The sequence below is a fragment of the Trachinotus anak genome, unplaced genomic scaffold, assembly GCF_046630095.1.
Source record: "Trachinotus anak isolate AG129_WGS33_773 ecotype Australia unplaced genomic scaffold, CSIRO_AGI_Tana_v1 ptg000013l, whole genome shotgun sequence".
NCBI classification, from domain to species: domain Eukaryota; kingdom Metazoa; phylum Chordata; class Actinopteri; order Carangiformes; family Carangidae; genus Trachinotus; species Trachinotus anak.
In genome coordinates, this window is record NW_027273864.1 from 26359684 (window position 1) to 26381170 (window position 21487).

At 39.4% G+C, this 21487-nt stretch overlaps 1 long non-coding RNA gene across 1 annotated transcript; it reads left to right on the top strand.

Moving 5' to 3' along the window:
* The first annotated feature begins 11468 nt into the window (after nucleotides 1-11468).
* LOC139631074 (uncharacterized) lies at nucleotides 11469-20934 on the top strand. The gene is made up of 3 exons (XR_011693280.1): nucleotides 11469-11818; nucleotides 12758-12834; nucleotides 20088-20934. It is a non-coding gene; the product is annotated as an uncharacterized lncRNA (long non-coding RNA).
* The last annotated feature ends 553 nt before the right edge of the window (nucleotides 20935-21487 follow it).

A 21487-nucleotide genomic window follows, 5' to 3' on the forward strand; every position in this document is an offset into this window, starting at 1 on the left:
AGAAGTTTCGTATTCGTGTCTTACTCATACAAAGCTTTTGTACGTTGAGAGTTCATTTATTTCACATGGACCTCCATGGGAACAATGAAATCTGTGCTCTATTGGATTTGTAGAATATCATAATTTGCCTGAAAAAGAAAAAGAGTCTTGTCTCCATCTTCTTTCTCCCTTTTCTTTGCACTAATTGAGATTAACATGGTTCCTTTTGTGGAGAAAATGGGCAGTGAAAAAAATGTAGGAATAAAAAAAGAGAAAATATCTGTAGTGCATGGGTGACTTCAGAAAATGAACCGCTCTATCTCAATTCCCCAGCAGCTTTTTTTTTATTGAGGATTTCATTGAATATCATCAATAAAACTAAATCTACAGATCCTGAATGCACAGTACAGATAACTCTGCAGTGTTTGCCACACTCACCTGCCTCTTGTACTATTACAAAAATCGTTATCTCCTACATTGAGATAAGTTGCTGGTTCATGAGTGGAATAAATACATAAGGGGAAGAGGAGGTCCGTGACATGAGTGTGTCTGTTCTCCCTTCCTGGTGCCCTCACACTGGCCATATGCCAAACATGGAGGTTTAGAGGCAGCCACAGCAAGAAGAAGATAATTATTCCCAATGGTCAGGGACAAAGAGTAAAAGTTGTAAAAGGACTGCTACTACCACATTTGTGTTCTGTCAATCAAACACAGTTTTTCTTCTCTTTAATTTACAGAACTACTCACAGTGCATTACAAACACATTAACACCATCTTGGACTGAATTTTCACACTCATGAGTAAAACTCTGTATGCCTTACACAACTCGCTCATTTAATGTTTACAGGTTGAAATCCTCGTGTTGCACCTTTAACACCTTTTACTGGTTGTCCTGCTCACCTCTGCTGGCTGCGTTATACAATAAGCCCAGCTCTGCAACCTTTCTGCCAGTTCCCTGCAAACTGACAGGTTTAGCTCTGCTCGACATCTTCTTCTTTCACACATTCCAGATACACAAAACACTATTTATGGATCACTAAGAGCTACAGTGCATTAGACCTCTGTCAGCCATTTATCTGTTATTTATTTGTGTGTTCATGCCACACCACCGGCTTCACCGTCTAACAGCTTGTATTGCAACAGTCACTGCTAAACCAAATTAAAGAGACTGTCCTCCTATAAAAAACAAGCCCATAGGTCGTTTGTGCAGCAGGTTTTTGACCCATACTTGCGTTTTGGTGTTAGGCGACATCTAGTGGCTGTACTAATTATGAGGGAAGCAAAGGGAAAAGTGTGGTGATGTAGTTAATAGGCCGACAATGGAGGAGGTTGGGGTGGATGGATGGGTCAAAAAAACACAGGAATATGACAGGAGAGTGGTGTTCGATTCCCATGAGAAAGTAGTCATTCATGTTGTTTCTATTAAATTATAACTGTTTGACAATTTTAACCACCTTCTTATTATTGTAACCAAACAGTAAAGATCATCTAATGTCGAGAAAGTACTTATTTTAACCCAAATCGAGATCTTTTCCTAAACCTAACCAAGCCATGGCAGTTATTATGGTAACCACGGCGACGAAGGTAGCTACGCCAATCTCGGTACAGTGCGTGTGTTTATTATTGTAACCATGACAACCAAGGTCTGGTACACCTGCCACTGTAGGGGCATTATTTCAGGAGACACTCCTATGGGTTATATCAGAGGGTTGGAAAAAAACACCTGAAAGCAAAATATCACAAAAAGTATAAACTCTTCTTCTGAGCCTGTTCAGTGGAAACCCGACCCTGCAAGCCCTTATATGACACTGGCAGCATCAACATTTGTGCAGTGTCTCATCCCAGTGAGGTTCGTAAAAGTAAAATTACTTACAGACATGTCACAATAACGAGAGTAAATGTAATTCATCATTTTCACCTCTGCCAATGGGACACTCAGTGAGAAGGATGCCCTGTGTAAACTGAAATTACTCTCATAGTTTCACCTTGTTGTTGACACAGTGCTCGTCCTCCTGATCTGCTGATGGCTTGCCAAAACTTCAACGATGCACTGGGAAGTGTGCTGCATAATTAATCACATTCAAGAGACCTGGAGGCATTTGTCAAAAGTTACTATGTGGAAAAAATTAATCATGGAGGAGGGTTCGGTGTCAGCTGTAGAGTCAATGTCCTGTCGCAGCAAAAAGACTCTTTCGAGTTTCAGGTTTCAACCTCTTAGAATAAAGGGCTTTGCTGTAAACTCATGAATGAGTGAATTAAAGGTCAAAGTATCAAAAACATACTGAAATGTACAAAGTTAATACTGCAAGTACAAATTCTTCACATCAAGATACTAAAATGACCCTCCACTATAGTCTGAACGATGACAAAATCACCACAAAGAGACCGAACACAAACACAAGGAGATGCAGAATGATCACAAAGAGCCTGAAAACAACGACAAGGAAGTGCAAAACAAACTGCAAAGCGACACTAAACCACCGCAAAAAGCTTCAGTGTGATGCAAAATTATGTCAAAAAGGGGTAAAATTACAGACACAAAACAATCACAAAGGAAAACAAAATGACTTCAGTGTCACTAAGAACTGATACAAAGAGACACAAACCCTGCATCGTAGTCATTTTGTGTGGTGGGGCCTTGTTTAAAAATACACCCATGAGTTGAGGAGGGGCCACAAAATTCACGTTATGACCTTTCAGCTCTACAGACGCACACAAGCTTGAGCGACTTTTTTTTTTGTGCACTGTTGAAAAAAATTCACCTGCCTCAACACAGATTAGCAACAAGAATCAATGTGATAAAGAGGAAAGCGCAGCACAAAAAAACTAAACAGATGCAGAGGAGGAATTTATCCGGGGGGATTAATAAGACTGTGTGTTTATGAAAGCTGCTGTAAACAAACTTTCACATTCCTGTCTGTCTCATGAGCGTCTCTCCCCGTTGCTGTACAACTACTCTCCCTGCTCCTCACTCATCCTCACCCCCCTCACCCTCTGTCCCTCTCTCCCCTCGAAATAATGATACAGCAGGATTGTTGTCCTCCGTCTCCTCCTCTTCCTCAGTCTCTGAGCCTCTGTCTGAGCAATAGATAAGAGCCATTTTGGGGAGGGCCGTCTCTGTGTGGATTCACATAACTAACCTTCAGTGTCCAATTAGATTAGTTTCCACCGAACCAATTAGTGTGTCTGGGAGAAAGGATGAGATGCCAGTAGTCGTATTAGGACTCTGATATCTTAGAAGCAGGAAAACATGCTGACAAAGCTCTTCAAAGCTCTTCAGCCACTGCAGTGGAAAATGCAGTCTCTTTTTGCTCACATAACAATAGAAAAAAAAAGTTCTGAACCTGGAACAAAAATACTGCATAGACATTATTTGGGTGGAGCTGTAAACTTTGACATTAATTAATTAGAGGTTCTTTAAAAAAATCTTGGATGCATTTTCTGTCCTGTGAAAACAACAGTTATAAGGAAAAGCTGGGTGGAAACACATCAGGTGCATCAGGTTAAAATATTACAGAACGTTTCAAGTCTGTTTATTTGCACCATACTCCATTGTTTAAAATAGCCAGTCTGACAAAGGGATCTACTTGTTTGGAGTGTCCACTTATTTCCAACTATTTTCAGGGTTATTTTTGTTACCCTAAATGTTGCCTTTGCCACTGCAGCATCTCCCAGCATCGGCATCTCTCAAACACAGCACATACACATGAAAAATCACTGTGCTTGGGTCAATATAGCACAGATGTACCACAGAGTTAACCTTACCCAGCACCAGTGGGTTGTTAGAGGTTGTGTTGGTTTTTATTATACACCTGAAAGACATTTATTTATCTACAGCTATTCACTTACTCTAAGCATTGATACAGTGAGGAACAGTTGTCACTTGGTGAGAGAAAGTAAACCTGGGTGTCGTCTGCATAGCTATGATAAGCAATGTTACTTTTATGTATGATTTGGTCTAGAGGAAGCGTGTAAAGGTTGAATAATAGTCCCCACTTTCAAGGGTAGAAGCTTTGAATGTAGTGAAAGAAAGCAGCAGCTATGATGTGTGGGTATCTACAAGACTCTAGAGTGTATTCAGCACAAATTACTGACCTCCGCTTTCTAACTGCTGCAGGACTGGCCGTCCCCATCTGTAATCTGTGAGAGAGATTTTTCAGCCAAAAACAGGGTAAGGGAATTTTATCCTTCTTTCAGCACTAAATGTATTTTGCATAAAATTTCAAAAGAATACTCACTTTCCTTTTAACTCTTCCTGTTGCTAACCAGCTATCTATTTTGATATTCCAGTTTTTGCCTTGAATGTAGTTTTTCGTGCGCAATTAGACTGAGATAGCAAACACATATATGATGTGGTCTGGCCGACAACAACATATAAGTTCCTATCATTGGTTTATCACGGTGATAGGCCTTAATACGAGAATAAAAACAAGAATCATTTCGTTTTAAAACATTTAAATACATTGTTTATATTTCCTTATTTTCCTTTTTTTTTTTTAAATAATAATATATTTTCGCTAAAACTGTATCATTTGGCAAATGATTAGTTGGACCACTTGTAATAAATTTGCAGCACACCATTGGGCCCGGACCCACAGGTTGGGAAACACTGCCATAAAGTTTATGTGATTTGACAAACACTGCCTTCTTTGTACATACAAAAGTTTGTTTTATTCTTTTTTTTTTTTTTTACTTTGTCTTTAAATCAAATTAAAAGAAATATTCAATAAACTGTGTTAAAGGTTTTTTTGTTGTTCGTCACATGTAGTGTTATTGTTTTTTTACAACCACGAGTATATTTCAGACCTGTGGGTAACACTGTGCAGATATAGATGTATTCACTGGATCATTGTTAGGAGCTGGTCATCAAAACCAGTGAGTCACTGATTATTTATTTAAGTGTTGACTGAATTTCAAAACTAAGAAAAGTGAGAAAAAAGAGACAGACTGCACACAAGAAGAATGACCCTGAGACAGAATAAAAGCCATGTTCTGAATTATTCTCTGGACTCGTTGCTGTTATTGAGCCACATGTCATTTGTTTCTATGTCTCTTTTCTTTCATGCTACAGTCAGTGAACAATGGGAGGTTTCACAGACAAACCCATTTACTCTCTGATTCTCTGTCTACACAATGTGAGCTGCCACAGACTGATCGGAGAGAATCTTTCCTCAAAAATCCCTCAATCCTCATGCAACCTGGAAACTGTACCTGTCAGCTGTCTGCATTATTTCTGCTCTAACAATCCACAATACACAAGAACAGCCTTGACAAAAGTTTTAACAAACCAACTCACTCCATTATTGCTAATCTACTAAAGTGACTGGATGCTGCAGGTGATTGGCCTATGTCTGTTAACTTAAGGAACCATAAAACATCATAAACTGCCCTTCAGACAGATTTTCTATTCATAATCTGTGATTTCCATTTTTAACCTGCAATATGCATGATATTATAGTGAGAGAGACAAGTCTGTCTGTTGTCTCTCAGCTATAAATGTATAATATAGTTAGGATAATTAATCATACTCTATATATATATGGACATGTGCAACTGAAAATCCCAGTGTTTTTGGTTGGAACTATATTTAAATCTAGGATACTGTATATCTACATCATTTGTACTTCCACTAAAACATGTAGAGCACTAAATATAGTCCTAGAATTATAAGACATTCTAATCATATAATGGATACCAATAAATGCGAATGCAGATGGTAAGAATTTATGTATGATATATAAATGCACATTGTTGTCTGTAGAAACTGAATCAGAAAGGGACGTTGCGTCAGACGACTGTTCAGAGAAAAAGACGTCCCTCAAGTGTTTTCTTTCTCCTCACATCTCATTATGTCTTTAGGGGGAGAACACAGTAGATACAAGATACAAGTGAGGGTAACGTGGACACACTTAAGGGAACTGAGATGTTCCCTATACAGTGTGTACTCTGCAAAGCATCTGCAGTTACAGTAAACATCATATATTGGCATTACAACTCTAAAAGCAACAAAGCCGTGTGGCATAAGTTGGTTATTGTGCGACACACAAAAAATATTGCATAGGTAGTGTAAAGGAAACAGAGGAATCCTACAGTCATGAATTCTAAGTTTGATTAAGAGTAACTTCAAACAACCAGAAATAAAAAGTAAAAACCAACAGGAAACCAAATGGAAAGTTGTTTGCTCTCATCTATTGCACAGAACTCCTACAGCCACAGTACTGAACACTTTACAACTTAGAACTGTTAAATCTCAAGTTTTGGTTGAAATTCATTCACAAATCTTTTACTTCTGTGTCATGTGGAATAAACTCTGTTTCAGCTGCACTTCACAGATGTCAGGTTGTCACCTTCTGTCAGCACTAATTAGACCAATGAATGGTTATCACTGTGTCACCCTGACAACTACTGCAGAGTAAATACTAATTAAATAATCCATCTTTCTTTCTTTTTCCAGGCTTTCAAGACAAATCTAGCAAACCTAAACTCATCCAAATCAAACAGTCATTTAAATTTTTGATTATCGGTAACATCAGAACATTTCAGGGGTTTGTCCAGTTCCTGGAAAGTAAACTCTGTTAAATCATTATAATTTATTCATCACAGCAGAAAATGGGACTGACTGTCAATCACACATTAAAGAGGACGTCCAGGTGAGAATTAACACTGACAAACTGGTTTAACGAGGATTTCACAGTACAGGAGCAATTAACAGTAAATCTTGGCATGTCTGAGAACATACATAATTAACACATATTAAACTATGAATTGACAATGTGGAGTTTTCGGTATGTTTAACTTTTTCTCGTGTTTTTTTTTTTCTTCCTCTCCCTTGTTCTCAGCAGACACCCATCATTTCTATTGCAGCACTGGATTATCTTCCTTTTCTGACAAAAAAAAAAAAAAAAAGTAGCCTGGTAATGACAAATATTTCAATATTTGAACGTCTAATTTGAGATAAGCCCAACCTCATGGCAAGGCAATTAAAAAGCATGAATGGAAATGAATGGTTTATCTTAACAAGGCATCAAGGGTGGCTGAAAAGTGACAGAGCCACAGAGCTGAAAGGCGACATCATCACCGGACGAGGAACAAAACTCAGGAGCTTGACACGGCGACAATAAAAGCTGCGTGTATGTGGAATGGACGTTCCTGCTCTATAGTGGGTTATTTGGCTCCCCACCATCAGCGTCTTTATACTTAATGAGGTCCTCTCTGCTATCTGCTGAGAGATAGCAGGTGTCAATGCAAACCAATTTAAAGCCTCCAGAGCAAAGCAAGTTATTAACCCGCCTGACAAAGAATTACCCCCCCCCCCCCCCCCAACACACACACACACACACACACACACACACCCTCCACCCCACTTTCTTTCTTTCTCTCTCCTCTATATTTTGGTTAGAGTAACGTGAAAGAGGGAGAGAGAGGAAGAGCAGAGGAAGACTGAGGAGCTTAAACAGCAGTTTAAGAAGTAGATTAGCCATTTGACATTTTGCCTTTGTAAATGTTCGAGTTAAAGACCGAAAAACCGAAAGCTTCCTAGAGGAGGAGATGCAGCAGCAGGGAAGAAGAGTGTAGGATGTACAGAGGATGGAGGAGGAGGATACACTTGTGTCCTTCAAATGGCATTGCCAGGTCTATATGATTGACATGACAGATCTCTGTCCATGCAACACCCAAAAAATACATCAACTTATGTAACAACCATATCAGGAGGGATAGAAGCAAAACGATATGTGTCATTATTCCCATTGGCTCCATAAAGCTGATCCATTATGAAATCTTTAAGTGTTTTACTGATATTATGCGCCTCGATACCAAAACTATTATTAACTCCAACAGGGAACATCAACCAAGTTGCAGCAGCAAGTTGAACAGTGGGAATAACATCAACAAGCTAACAGGCTGACACGAGATGAACTGCCTGACTCTGGTAGGGGAACAAATCTGTCGGGCCCAGAGTTCACAGTCTCCAGAGTATTCTTTGGCATCTGGGCTGCAGGTTTATGGATGTTCATCAGCGGTGGATAATGATATCCAATCCTATGCTATCAGGCACTAAGGGTTTTGATTTAGCCCCACCTCGATTGCCACTGCTGCTACTGCAGCTGTTGATTGTGTTGATAAGCAGTCGAACTACCTTAACCTTAAAGTTCCCATATCATACACTTTTCATGTGTTTTATTTGAAGTTTTCATGTCCATGGGAAGATATATTTCTTGTTTTAAGCACTAAAAACTATCTAAGTGTAGTTTTATATCTCCTCTCCTGGGCTTCTCTCTCGAGCTCTAGTAATGACAGCTCCGACATTTTTATTCAATCACCCAAAAAATCAGAAGAGAGGCTTAGAGCCTCTCCTCTCTATATTTAATCAAAATATAGGAGCAAAAATGTAGCGAATTTCAGGACAAGAAAGAAAGAAAGAAGAAACTCAATCCTAAAAAGCTGGATGGTGGCTCTGGGTGGGCGGGGCTTGGGGCTTGGTTGAGGGCGGTGACTGCTTTGTTGTGACATCACAAAATTCCAGTAGTCCTGAAAGCTCATTTTAAGGCTCAGCTTCCGAACTGAGCATCTTTGTGTGTGCAGTGGAGAGCTTTGTCACTGTCAGATGGGCCTTGGTATCAGCAGACACCAAGTAATACAGGACTCACATCTGAATCAGGACACCCCTAAATATATATTGTTTTCTTTATTTCATGTCAAAGTCAAGTGGAGGGTATACAGCATAATATGACGGCCGAATATTAATTTTCCATGTTGAACTTATTAGCGATAATGTCATACAGGTGCATTGTGTGCATATGAAATGTCAGACAACCTGCTGCTCAGCTGATGCTCTTGTGCCATATTGTCTCAATACAACGCAATTAATATCTGTCAGAGACGCAGTGAGAGGGGACAAAAGCTGGCCAAAGGCCCGAAAACATCAGACTAATTATTACCTTTAGGACACTGAAGGGCTGAAGGAATATTTATCTGTTCATTATGTCTGACATGTAGTGAGAATGTTTCTTTGTAGTTTGATTCATATAGTCTGAACAAGAAAAAAAGAGAAACTGATCCATTGTTTTGCTCCGAAGCATTTTCAGATTAGAGAGTTTATTTAGAGCCAAACCAAGAATATTTAAACCTCAATCAATCTTTCCACTTTAAATGTAAAACCTGAAACAGCCGTAATTCTCCCATCAGCCCCGGCTGTCACTGCTGCCACTTTCAATGTCTCACAACATCCCGAAAAAACCTTGAAAACCTCAAATGAAACCCACATCACATTAAGTGTTACACATTCAATCCACACACTCCACTCTTTTTGGTATCGACATTAATATTGACAGATTTTCCCACTGTGCAACATCAAGCAAACCAACGCCCCACAATCCCCATAAAAGCCTTTAAATCTCCCAACAAAAACAACAACAGCATCAGCCAACCCCATTTCATCCCAAACACTCCACTTTTTGCTGTTGTTATTAACATGACTATGGACAGTTTCTCCCGGCGCGGTGCACCCAGCTCGCCACCAGCCGTGGCCCCCTCATCCATTCTCCTATCCTCCCACTGCACACATCATCTGTTTTGGGCTCCTGGGCGATACATCACTGTGGCGGGGCAGAGAAAAGCTCTTTAAGTTGCATAAACACAATGCCGCCCGGGCACCCACCGACTGCCGGTGATGGATGGGGACCGCACACAGAAGAGAGTGGGATTCTTCCAGGAGCAGCAGCAACTGACTGTCATTAGTCTCCACTTTTAACTGGAGAGGCCGCGCTGGTCACTGCTTATGTATACCAATACTGGCATGAAGAGGCCTGGGCTGAGCAGTAGAGACGTTTCATATGACCAGGGGTGGAAGGTAACTGAGTACATTTACTCAAGTACTTTTACACAAGTACTTTCATTTAATCCTAGGCTACACACGTTTATTCACTGGCCTTTTTAGCTCACTAACCCTCTAGTCTATTGTCATACCCATATTGTGTATTTACTCCTTGTTTTTTTTTGTTAGTATGTTTATATGTCTCTTCATACAGTATATTTACCTGCTTTCCTTCTGTTTATGTACTTCATACATTTGTTTTACTTGCTTTTTTTCATTTTAGTTTTCCTTTAATGTCACTTTTAATAGAGTTGACTTGACTTGACTTGACTGCACTTCTACTCCAGTACATTTCAGAGGGAAATATTGCCGTTTCTACTCTACCGTATTATCCGACAGTTACAGTTGCCACTCACTTATCATGTTAAGGTTTTACACATATACACTCCAGCTCAGTGTGGCCAAGGGAGTTTTGTCAGCATCACCTATCTAGTAGCCTGTCTGGAAGACCCATCTTCTGTTATTTCAAACACTCCCAGCATGCCTGCTCCCAACTTCAAAGAATTCAGAAACAACTGGGCCACCTATCAACAGGCTACAGCAAGATGTTCCCAGCAGGTGAAACACTACTTACACTCCACTGGAACAGAGATGTGCCCTGTGTGCTCATGGAGTTGACTGTGACTGACCTTGCATGATCACCACTGGCTGTGATCAGAGAAATCAGAGCTTCAGCTCGTGTTCTTGAGAAAACAACAGAGACTGACCATGGTGTGACAAGATAAGATCAAAACCCAGTATCTGGCTGGACCACGTCATAGGCTATTTGCATTGTGCCTAGTTTCAGCCTGTTTCAGCCCTTTATCTGTTTGCTTCTCTCCTCCTCTCTGTGCTCAGACATGCAGTATTTTAATGCCTTGATCTGAGGTGAGACCCCATGTGTGTGTGTGTGTCTGTGTGTTTCACTGTCAGAGCAATTTAAATGGAAGAAAAGATTGACAATGTTTCAACAAAAGGAGCTGCTTCTGATTTCTGAAAATAAATGAATTAATGTTTTGTTTTTCTTGTTGATGAAAATAAATTTCCCCTCAGCTTCCCAGAACAAAAAGCAGGTACTTCAAGCTTTAACACTGACTCATGATGCAAAAGTCGTTGTGACAGAGCGACATGATTAAATACAAGTGCAAAGAAACCTTGCAAAGAGTCTTTCTTCTAACAAAGTTAAAGATAAGGACAGGTACAGACCCAGAGGTACAAGTTTGTGTTTTTGTTGCTTGTTTCTGGCTGTGCACTTGAACACCTGCAAAGAAGACTTGAGGGCTGACTTGAAATTCTATTAGACTGCATGTTGTCGGTGATGGGCAGATATTGCTTCCAGGAATCAGAAATCCTGATCTGAACACCTTTAACACTGATACACTTTTACCTAAGTTGGACCTTTGTCATGAAGTGGAATACTTTACACTGTCGTACTGGTATTTTTCCATCAGTGTTACGATTAGGTCCTTCATGGCCCTATTTTCCTTGTGTTCTCCACTGTTTGCTCTCTGTATCTGTTTGTGTGTGTCTGTGTAGCTGGGCGTGGCTTCCGGTGCTGCTGTTTCCTGCCAGTCTGCCTCCACACCTGTTTGCAATCCAGTCATCAACTCCACCACCTGCCACAGTAGGAGTAAGACCAGTTCAGCTCTCCACACATCGCCAGATCATTCGGTCAAGTTTGGTGGTATCACGCTCGGCCAAGACCTTCTTTGATATGCTTGTGTTTTGTTTTTTTGGGGACTTTTCGGTGACCGGTCTCCTTTGTGTGCTTTAGGTTTTGCTCTTTGTTTGCCTGCTCTCCGTGCCTCCTCCCATCACCACTAGTAAGACCTCCACACTTCAGCTTCCCTTCTTGGACATCCACCCAACGCTCTGCCTATAATTCTACCTGACCTGCCACCGCTCCAATCCCCTCATCCGTCAGCGAGCAGCCTGTCTTCGTACTACTTCCCATTCACCAACCCGTCTACCCCCATCTACAAAATTGTAAATAAGAAACTTTCCTTTTTGTCATCTCAGTATCTATTTTCTGTTTTGTGGGTCCATGCCAAAGTGCACTAAATGCAGCTTTATTCACTCAGACAAATATTTCCTCTGAACATAATCCAAGCAGCGTTACATTTAGCAACACAATATAATTGGGGAAAACAAATGAACCTATATTTACACAAACAAAAAAAAAAAAAAAATTATTTGTGACAGAAGCCGAGTGACAATTGCAAGTGTCGCTCATGCTCAAGATACTCAGTAATGAATGCTTTAACAGGGAAATACGTTTTTAAAATCCACCAGTGTTGCAGCCTGACAGAGAACAGAAAACTCGTCTTCTTTCTTATGATTAAACTTTTCAGCTGGCCACTGTTTCCAGCAGCGATACGCTTCCTCTCGCACAGCGGCTGCCACGTATCGTGCAAACACGTGGCTTTTTCTATTAACATCCTGTCATGTCTGAATGAAGCACTGACATAAAAGTTTCCTCTGTCTGAATGACAAAAAGCATCACTTTGACAGACAGATGAAGCAGCATTGTTGTGAGTGTCTGAGAAAGGCCTCTGAATAAAAATGCATTTTCTCAGGGTCCAGGAAACAGGCTCTACTCATGAAAACATCATAGAATCTGCTCAACTACTCCCTTACTCCCAAGGTCTCTTATACCAACCTGTAAGCAGCACAAGGTCAATTCTCTGAGCAACAAATCCCATGAAGAACACTTCACCATAAGCTGATCTACAATCTCCACAACTAGACAGTCCAGCGTCACAGCACGTTCCCGCGCATCCTGGAAAACCAGCTTTCCAGTCATGGGAAACAGTAAAATGGGAAATATTGTGTTGTGTTATGTTCAGGATCATGTTGAGGTTCAATGGCAGGCTAGTTAATGGACGACAGTATTTTGAATATTCTGCTCTCATTTTTGTTTGGCAGTGCTGTGAACGCACCCTGAAGTCCCATCACATGCTGCACGTTGGATGACTTACAACTTTAGTGGCCAAAACTCTGAAGTAAGTTATATTATCCTTTAAATGTACGTAAGTCACTGTTGGCTGCTGATTGTGGTACTTTTTATTAGGTTCATAGATTAACATATTCTTCCCAACTTGTTTTAAACTGTTGAATAATGTGTTAGCATGTTTGGTTCAGTTGCTTGCTAGCTTGTTTTGCCTGTAGCTAAATATCTAAGGTTTGTGAGTCAGCTGGCTGAGAAAAGGTTTTAAATGTGTGTCGGGAATTTCTGAGAGTTGGGTAATAATAAATGGGAAGATGGGGTCGAAACAATGAATGGGAGCTTGACTGTATGTTAGTCAGCAGCTAACTTTTTACTTTGCTAGCATCTTTGTTAGCGCCACTTCAAACCCAATCCTACATTGTTCAGAGTGGGTGTGATTCGCCCCCGTTAAACTGATAAGTGAAATCAGAAATGAAATGAAATATTGTAGAGTACTATTTGTATTAGTGTTCAGGCATCAATGTTTAATATAATTCATAAGAAAAAAAAGTGAATCAGGTTATAAATTAATAATTGTGATCTATTTTTCATAATTTCATGTAATTGATGGTTCCATAAATAAGTATAGCTCAGTGGCTGCACTTATTTTAAATTAGACTTCCAGTGATAGGAACATATTGTTGTATTGCACAATTCCATATGAGCTACATCATTACTGTAAATGTCCTGGAAAATGATTTCTAGAAAAGAGTAGCAACCCTGCAAAAGGTTTTATCAATTTATGTCTGATTACAAAAGCCAGTTTAATAGATTCAGCAATTATTCATATACATTTCAGTTAATTCTACCACAAGAAGATAGACATATTTCAGGAGTTAATTTAGGTGGCTCTGTATGTTATCACACATACTCACAGCACTCCCTAGGTAGGGTGGAGAAACCCTGAAGACAATGATTTCAGAGTCAAATACCCATTCAGTGCACATATTCATGTAAACATTAATAGGTCTGCAGGTATGGCCCCCATTTATCTTCAATGTGCAGAGAATACAACTATCTGAAAGAGTTACTGTGACAACGCATGCCAGAGTCGTGTATAATGTGTATGTACAACAAAAATATAGTGTTTGGGTTGATATGGGGTCTGATGATGCTACTGTTGTTGTTTTTTTTTTTTTTTGTTGGATGGCTTAAAAGCTTTAAAGTGATAGTTTGGGTTATTTGATGTGGGGTTTGAGGTACTTATCTACAGCCAGTGTGTTGCCTGCAGTAGCTTCAGATCAGTGCCCTGCCAGTTTAGAGAAGCGCCTGGGAGCACCTGTACAAAAGCTGAGCGGTGTCAGGTAAAGCTAAGCTTAAGTGTTCTTGTGTGTAGTAATACAGTGGTTAAACGGTTGAGAAAATGTGGTTCGGAAGGAAAGGGCTGTTTGACGGCAGGATGAAGCAGTGAAAATATTTAAAATAAAGTGTACACTTAAACTGATATTGGCATATTTATTCATTAATTCTTATTTCATATTGCACGTGTACAGAATTGCCCACATTGCATTGTATATAGTTATTGTATACAGTATTTTTATTATCTTATTAATTTTAGATTTTTTATTTTTTTATTTATTTATTTTTTCTTATTCAGTTTTCCCCTTGTGCTGCTACTCTTTCGTGCTGGTATTTCAAATATGAATTTCCTCTACATGGATCAATAAAGGTACATCTTATCTCTTTTCAGTGGGCTTTTTTTTTCTTTTTTTTTTTTTTTAAAGTGGTTAAAACACATGTTTTCTGCTGACCCCATGAACAGCAGTACATCACTCAGCTTCTATGCTGGTGCTCCTGGCTGCTTCTCTAAACTGGTAGACCAATCTGAATCTACTGCAGGTCATACACTGACTACAGATAAGTACCCCACACAACCCCACATCCAATAACCCAAACTATCACTTTAACAGCTGGGCTGACGGTTACAGTTTTTACAGCTGGCATTTCTGTACTGGAAAATCATAATCATATATCCTGCAAATGCTGATGCAAGGCTGTTTTTTCCAGCTTTTTCACCAAGCACACATAACGTTGGTGATCAGTCGCTTTACAACATTCAACATTTCAGTGCTGTGAAGTGGAAGCTATAGTCAAACTGGATTTATACCCTGAACCTACAGCAGCTATGTGCGTGGGCTGTGAACTTATGTTGTGCCTGGCATGACTGTAAGTGCAGGCTGAGACTACAGCAGCACAGATATCACTTGGAGAAAACAAGAACTGTGTAAATGAACTGAATGAGCGTCACATCTCACAGCAGCAGGTAGTCCGGTCACCTCCCCACAACCTGTGTCACCCTGCTCAAATGGCAGATGGGAAATAAGTGAAAGTGTCAGAAGTCAAATTGTTGTTCTAAGCAAAGAGGGAGTTTCTCAGCATCAGATCATGTTTGACTAAGGGTTTCTGAGGGGGCAGTGCATAGAACTCAAAAACACTTTGCAGAAACTGGATCAGTTGTATCCAAAGCACTATCAGACAGAGCAAAAGTGACCACAGCCTCAGAAGATCAATGCATCAGGCTTAGTTCCCTGGGGGATAGAAAAGCAACTTCATCACAGACTAAGAATTCACTAAATAAGACAAGTCTCAAATCAGTAAAAGTACTATTAAAAGAAGGCTGTCCTGTAGGGGTCTCAGAGGAAGAGTAGCAGTTTCTGAACCTACTACTCAGGAGGGGAAACAAGGCCAAATGCTTGGGGTGGGCTCAGAAATGCCAGCATTTCACAGTAGATGACTGGAAAAAAATGTCCTATTTACAGATGAATTCAAGCTTGAGATGTATGGCAGTAACAGAAGGGTGTATGTAAGGAGACGAACAGGAGAGAGAATGATACCAAAGTGTTTCAAACCCACAGTGATGGGGGAAATGTTCAGGTGTGGGGGGTGTTTTGATCGCTCTGGAGTTGGACACCTACACCAAAATGACTACACCCTGACCAAGTGAGGTCATGGTGGGACAACATGGATCGTGTCAGGTTATGTGGAGTCCATGTAGCTCGAGTGCACGCTGTCATTAAAGCAAAAAGGGGCGGACAGAGGAAATTCTAAAGAATTCTAATAATAATGTACATTTTCAAAGATTCAAATTTTCACTCAATTTTTATATATCATTTGTAATGATAAAAAATAGTATCTCATTCAAAACAAAAATGGAAGTAGACTAGTGGTCGCAGACATGTACTGCATACTACAGTATGCATAGTATATCTACATATTTAAATCTATTACTACTGTGGTCCAAAAATCTGAGACCACTAGTGAAGATGCTTCTGTTTTTGGTTTGAATGTGATGCTTATTTTTTCATTACAACTGAAACTTTCCTTTGTCTTACATTAAAGTAAATCAACTATATTCTAGGTTTTAATCATAATCAAGACATTCAGCTTTTTGTTGTTTTTCTGTATCAAAACATTAACTGAGAAAATAATCAGTCCTTCTGTGAACTTTCTTCTGTTTTGATGTGATTGTGGTGCACGATCTGTGGCACGCGGACTTTGGTTCTGGTAACTCAAACCAAATCCTATAACTACTGCACACTTATTCTAGGTTGACTAAATATTTGTTTCTTTTATGTCTTTGTTCATTTTGACTCTGATAAAGACACAGTCGTGTTGAAACCTTTGTTTGAATTATTTAATGCTTTATATTAATTAATCCCTTTTTTTACACATGGACAGTTTTATCCTCTTTTAAAAGTGAAAGAATCTGCACAATAGCTGTGTTATCATTATAGTTTATTTTTCAAACACAAAAGATGAGGAGAAATTGCAGTATGATTCTAATGCAATATTTCAGTGCTATTTACTTATTTATTGTCTTTGAAAAGTGAATCCATGTGATTCTGAAGGCACAAATATAAAGTTCCTGTAGAATAAAGTTTTTACTATTTTATTTTGATATAAGCGTGGATGGTTACATAAGTGAGGACTCTGGGCTGCGGTTGTTTCAGGCTTCTCGCCGTCTGCTGCCAACAGGCTTAGAGACTCTGATGTTTTCCCTCATACAGGCTCAAGGGGTATTACGAGGAGTATTACTAACTGATTGGTAAATACTTTGAATTCAGCTGATGTTAGTGCAGCATGAGAAGTGGCACAACTCATCTCGTACTAAGAGACAGTCAGGAAGGGACTGAAGTGTTCAGAAGAAAGTTCACATCCTCAGGGTGTCTGTCCTCATGTGGCACCAAGGGACATGAGAAGTGCTGGCTGACTGATACTCGTGCCACTAAATGAAAGAAGAAAATTAAGGGGGACAGTTTTTTTTAAGAAGCAGCATTAATCCATCTGTTTTTAATCATTAAATATTCAACATAAATTATAGAGTTTTAGAGTAGAGTATAGAGACACAGGGGCAATCTGACTCAACTAGAAGATTACCGATGAATTTTGAAACATATGATGTTAGTGGGACTTACACATCCCTTTTCAAACTGTCTAGTAATTCTTTTAGACTTGTGAAATTAAGGTTGAGGTTTTAGCAGTTTATCCATTCTGAATCCACCATCAAGACCACTTACTTATGCTGAATCCTTTTTCCTTGTTCAAAGTTTCTAAAACTATAAATGACTAAAACTCTGACAGTGTAGAGAACAGTCACAGTTTTGAGTGGCAGCCTAATTAATGTTCACAACCTCCAGCTACAAGCTGAAAATGAGATCAGATAAAACTTAATCCATTCTCAAAGGTATTTTGTGCCCAGGATGGTCAGTATACATAATAAAAGTAAATAGGTGCACAGCAGTAGAAGACATCAAATGTTGATTAAATATGTGTTAGCACAGTGAAATACTGAATGTCCTGATCCACCGCTATGAAAAAAAACGTTAACTGGGGCTGTCTCCATCCTGAAATTGTGAGATCAGCTCATGGTTTTATTGGATAGTATGTCTCACTTTATTGGAGTTGTACCACAGAAATGCTTACACTGCTGCTGGGATTTGAACAGGATTTGTTTTGGTGGTCATTCCTGACTATTCTCATTCTAATGGCATAACTGAGGATGGGGTTCATTGACCTGAGGTCGGGCGGGTCAATGAAGCGTTTTAACCACCATGTTGCTGGTGAGTTTTCCATGGTTTCCATTTAACCTTCCCCAAGTTCCCTGTAATTATACCCAGGGGCTCACTGGGCCTCGATTGGGCTGTTAAAAATGTTTTGCACTATTTTCTGAATAATGAATTAATTAATTAATTTATGAAACGGTGAAACCGACAAAAAATAACTGTGCACATCTAAATGTGTGAATGTGTCAACAACAGCTAAATGTTTATCATGAATTGGGGGGAGATTAGCGTACTGCTAGCTGTTTCCCCCTTTTTCCAGTCTTCCTGCTAAACTAAGTTAACCAGCTATTGGCTTTGGATTTATATTTTAATGGTACAGACATGAGAGTTGGATCAATCTGAACATCTGACTCTAAGCAATACATGATTTATCATTGCACTTTTCTGATGCCTGTGGTTTGTGTTTCAAATGTTTGAAACCTAAAAAATGTTTTTCTTAGGACAAAATGTGTTTCTAATCTGATTCCGGCATTGTAAGCCTAAATTTCCATGTTTGTAGTCCACAGACTACAACATCCTTGTAATGCCATGTTCACGTCATATATAGAGAACAGAAAAATGTTCATGTTAATGAACTGACGAGACAGCTGAGACGGTTTGTGTTGGTCATCTGATGGTTAAAGGTTTATAACACACTATAACATCATATCCATTAAATTCTGGTGTCATCAACTGAAATTACATTAACCTGTATATGTGTGTCTCCACAGTTGGCGTGTGTATCAGCATGTGTATTATGGTCTGGCACACAACATAGTGTAGGCTTTCCCCCGCTGGGTGATCAAGTGTGTCTCCAACTCCCGCACGAAACTTGACGCTGTTAAAGATAGCATACCAATTGGTTTCGTCCTGATTTCCCCCTTACAGCCACTCTGTTTCTTTACTTTGTTGCCCCTAAAAAAAAAAAAAACTTTGGCTGAACTCACTTCAAAAACATGCAGGCTCCACACTCAATTTTTCTGCCAACCTTCGCTCTGATATTTAACACTGATAAGGGCAAATAGGAAAAAACGCTCCAACATTCCTGAAAGGGAAAAGGTTTTGAGGTAAAGGTATTTCGGTGAATCAGAGCAACATTACTCAGGCAAGAAAACAGCAAGTTCTACTTTCCCAGCCAACCACTGGAAAATGAAAATCATGGATACATTTGACTGTATATAACACCACTGCCTGCGTTGGAAGGTCCAAGTAGGACAGTTGTTTAACAGGCGGATATCGTGGTTTGTTTCAGCTGGAAGGAAGGATCAACCGGATCATCTTACAGGCCACATGATCAAATAGACCACACACTAGAAAACACCAGCATGTCCACAAACAGAGGTGTGTGTATTTGTATCTAATAAGAAACAGAACAGGTTATTTTACTGAAATATCAAATATCTAAAATTGATTGAATTGATGTTTTTACATTTTAGATTAGTGAGAAGGACTGCAGTAGATACAAAGGAGCTATTTGCATCTTACTCATCTTTTATTATTGATGTTTACTGTATTTTTTCTCTTTTTTCTTCTTTCCACCTATTATTATTGTTATTGTGTTGTATCTAATTCTGTTCTGTTGCTTTGAGACCATGAGAGGTCTTTGTTTAAGCTTTATGTTTCTTTACTTTGGATTCATGTGTGTGTTATAATAATTGTACTTTCATAATTACAACACACCACAAATTTAAAAAAAAAAGAAGGGTATTTTATCATCTTGAGAGCCTTCACGAGACTGTCTTGTCGTCAGGTCGTCAGCGGCAGCTCGTTTTTTTGACCCACAGTTATATTTTATTGTAAGACAACCTCTAGTGGTCACAGCAAGTATGACAGGAGCAAAGGAGGGGGTCATGTGATGTCGAGTTTACGGTGGATGGGCCGAGAAAACACACAGGAGTCTGAAGTTTCTTTCCTGTGTGAATTGGTTCCACAACCTTAACTGTGCATTTATTATTGTAACTATGACAACACATGTCTTTACAGGGTAGTTATTTTAACCCAAACCCCTTTTTTTTCAGAAACCTAACCAAGTAGTTTTTGTGCCTAAACCAACCCATGACAGTGAAGGTCTGTTGCCATCAAGGTGCTTTCTCAGGAGACACTCATATGGGTCGTATTAGAGTACGGACAAAAAAAATAAAAATAAAAAACCTGAAGGGAGTTGGTCTGCGTTGTCTATTTGTGCGAGTGTGTTTGTGTGTGTTAGAAATCGTTTCTGTGTTGACAGACTTGCAGCGTTCCCTCTGGGAGAAACAACTCTGTTCCAGTCGATGTTCAAGTGACAGAGCGCCGCCACTGACTTCAGCAAGAACTCGTCGCCTGATGACGCCCTGTACCTGTGGGAAAACAGCGGTCACCCCACGTCAGTCCACCCCGTGCGAACACTGCTGATGGCCCACAAAACATGACATGATGCAGCAGCATGGAGGAAAGAGCAGCACCGGTTGAAGTGAATATATTTGAGCTGGGACTCAACAAGGGATAAAGACAGAATTTACTTTACTTCAGAATTTACTTTTACTTCTACTGCTGCAGTGGTAGTCCAGTATTTCAGGTACATTTGAAAGAGAAAAACAGCATTACAGACAGTGAGAGGACTGATGGAAGTAATAATTACTGCTTTCTCTTTTATCTTATGTGCGTTTCACAGTACATCTTACCCAGAGTACTAGTGAATGTCCTGTTACACTCTCACTCATCGTGTGTGTCCAAATGTTAATGTTAAACTATCTGTTTATTTGGATGAAAATGCATTCATGAAATTGAGACTAATGGTCCTCTGCACTCATTTTATTTCATTTTCTAATTTTTAATTCTTTAATTCTTTCAGACTTATACAAATGTTTGTTGTAATTCTCTGTGTGATGAAATTGTAAGATCTATTTTGAAAAGTGACACCTTTTGTATATCTGTGTTTGTTTTTGCTTGAGGTGTTTCAGTCGCCGATTCAATATGAGATTTTAATCCCAGTATGACCCGGATTGTGTAAAACAAACACTTCCTCTGCCTCTGCTGTACTTGTCATTGAGGGCAAAGTGATTCTACTAATGTATTAAAGTATCTATTATCTGTCAGTTTATTGTGATTTATTATTTTTGTCCCTGTCAGGATCCTGTAGAAGTTGATGACTTCCATGTTTCCACTGAACTGACTGAAGAATTTTTTTTTTTCTCCATATTTTCCATACACAAGTATAAATTTAATAAGTAGGCTCCTCCTGCTTGCTTTTACTGAAGAGGTTTTACTCAGCTATGTTTTCAAGTTATTAAGGCTCTGAAAACTGCTTTTATTTACAACTTTTCTTACAGATTTATTTGATTTATGTTGATCCTCTGTTTATTCCATATATTTTGTTGTATTCCTGTCTGTGCTTCCTGCTTGAACTGTACATATTTTAGTAAAATGTACATTACTTAACACAAAAGAAATCTGCAGCATGGGTTACCATGGTGATATACTGTTACCATGATCACCTAACCCTGTTAAAAGTGAGCCACATTCATCTCAGCAGAATGTGACTCTGACTTGGGAGTGTTGACACTGTCATGACCTGCCCCTCCCTGTGAACTTCCTGCTGGACTCTGTGTAGTGTTTCCTGTTTTTATTTTGAAATTGCTTTCCGTACAT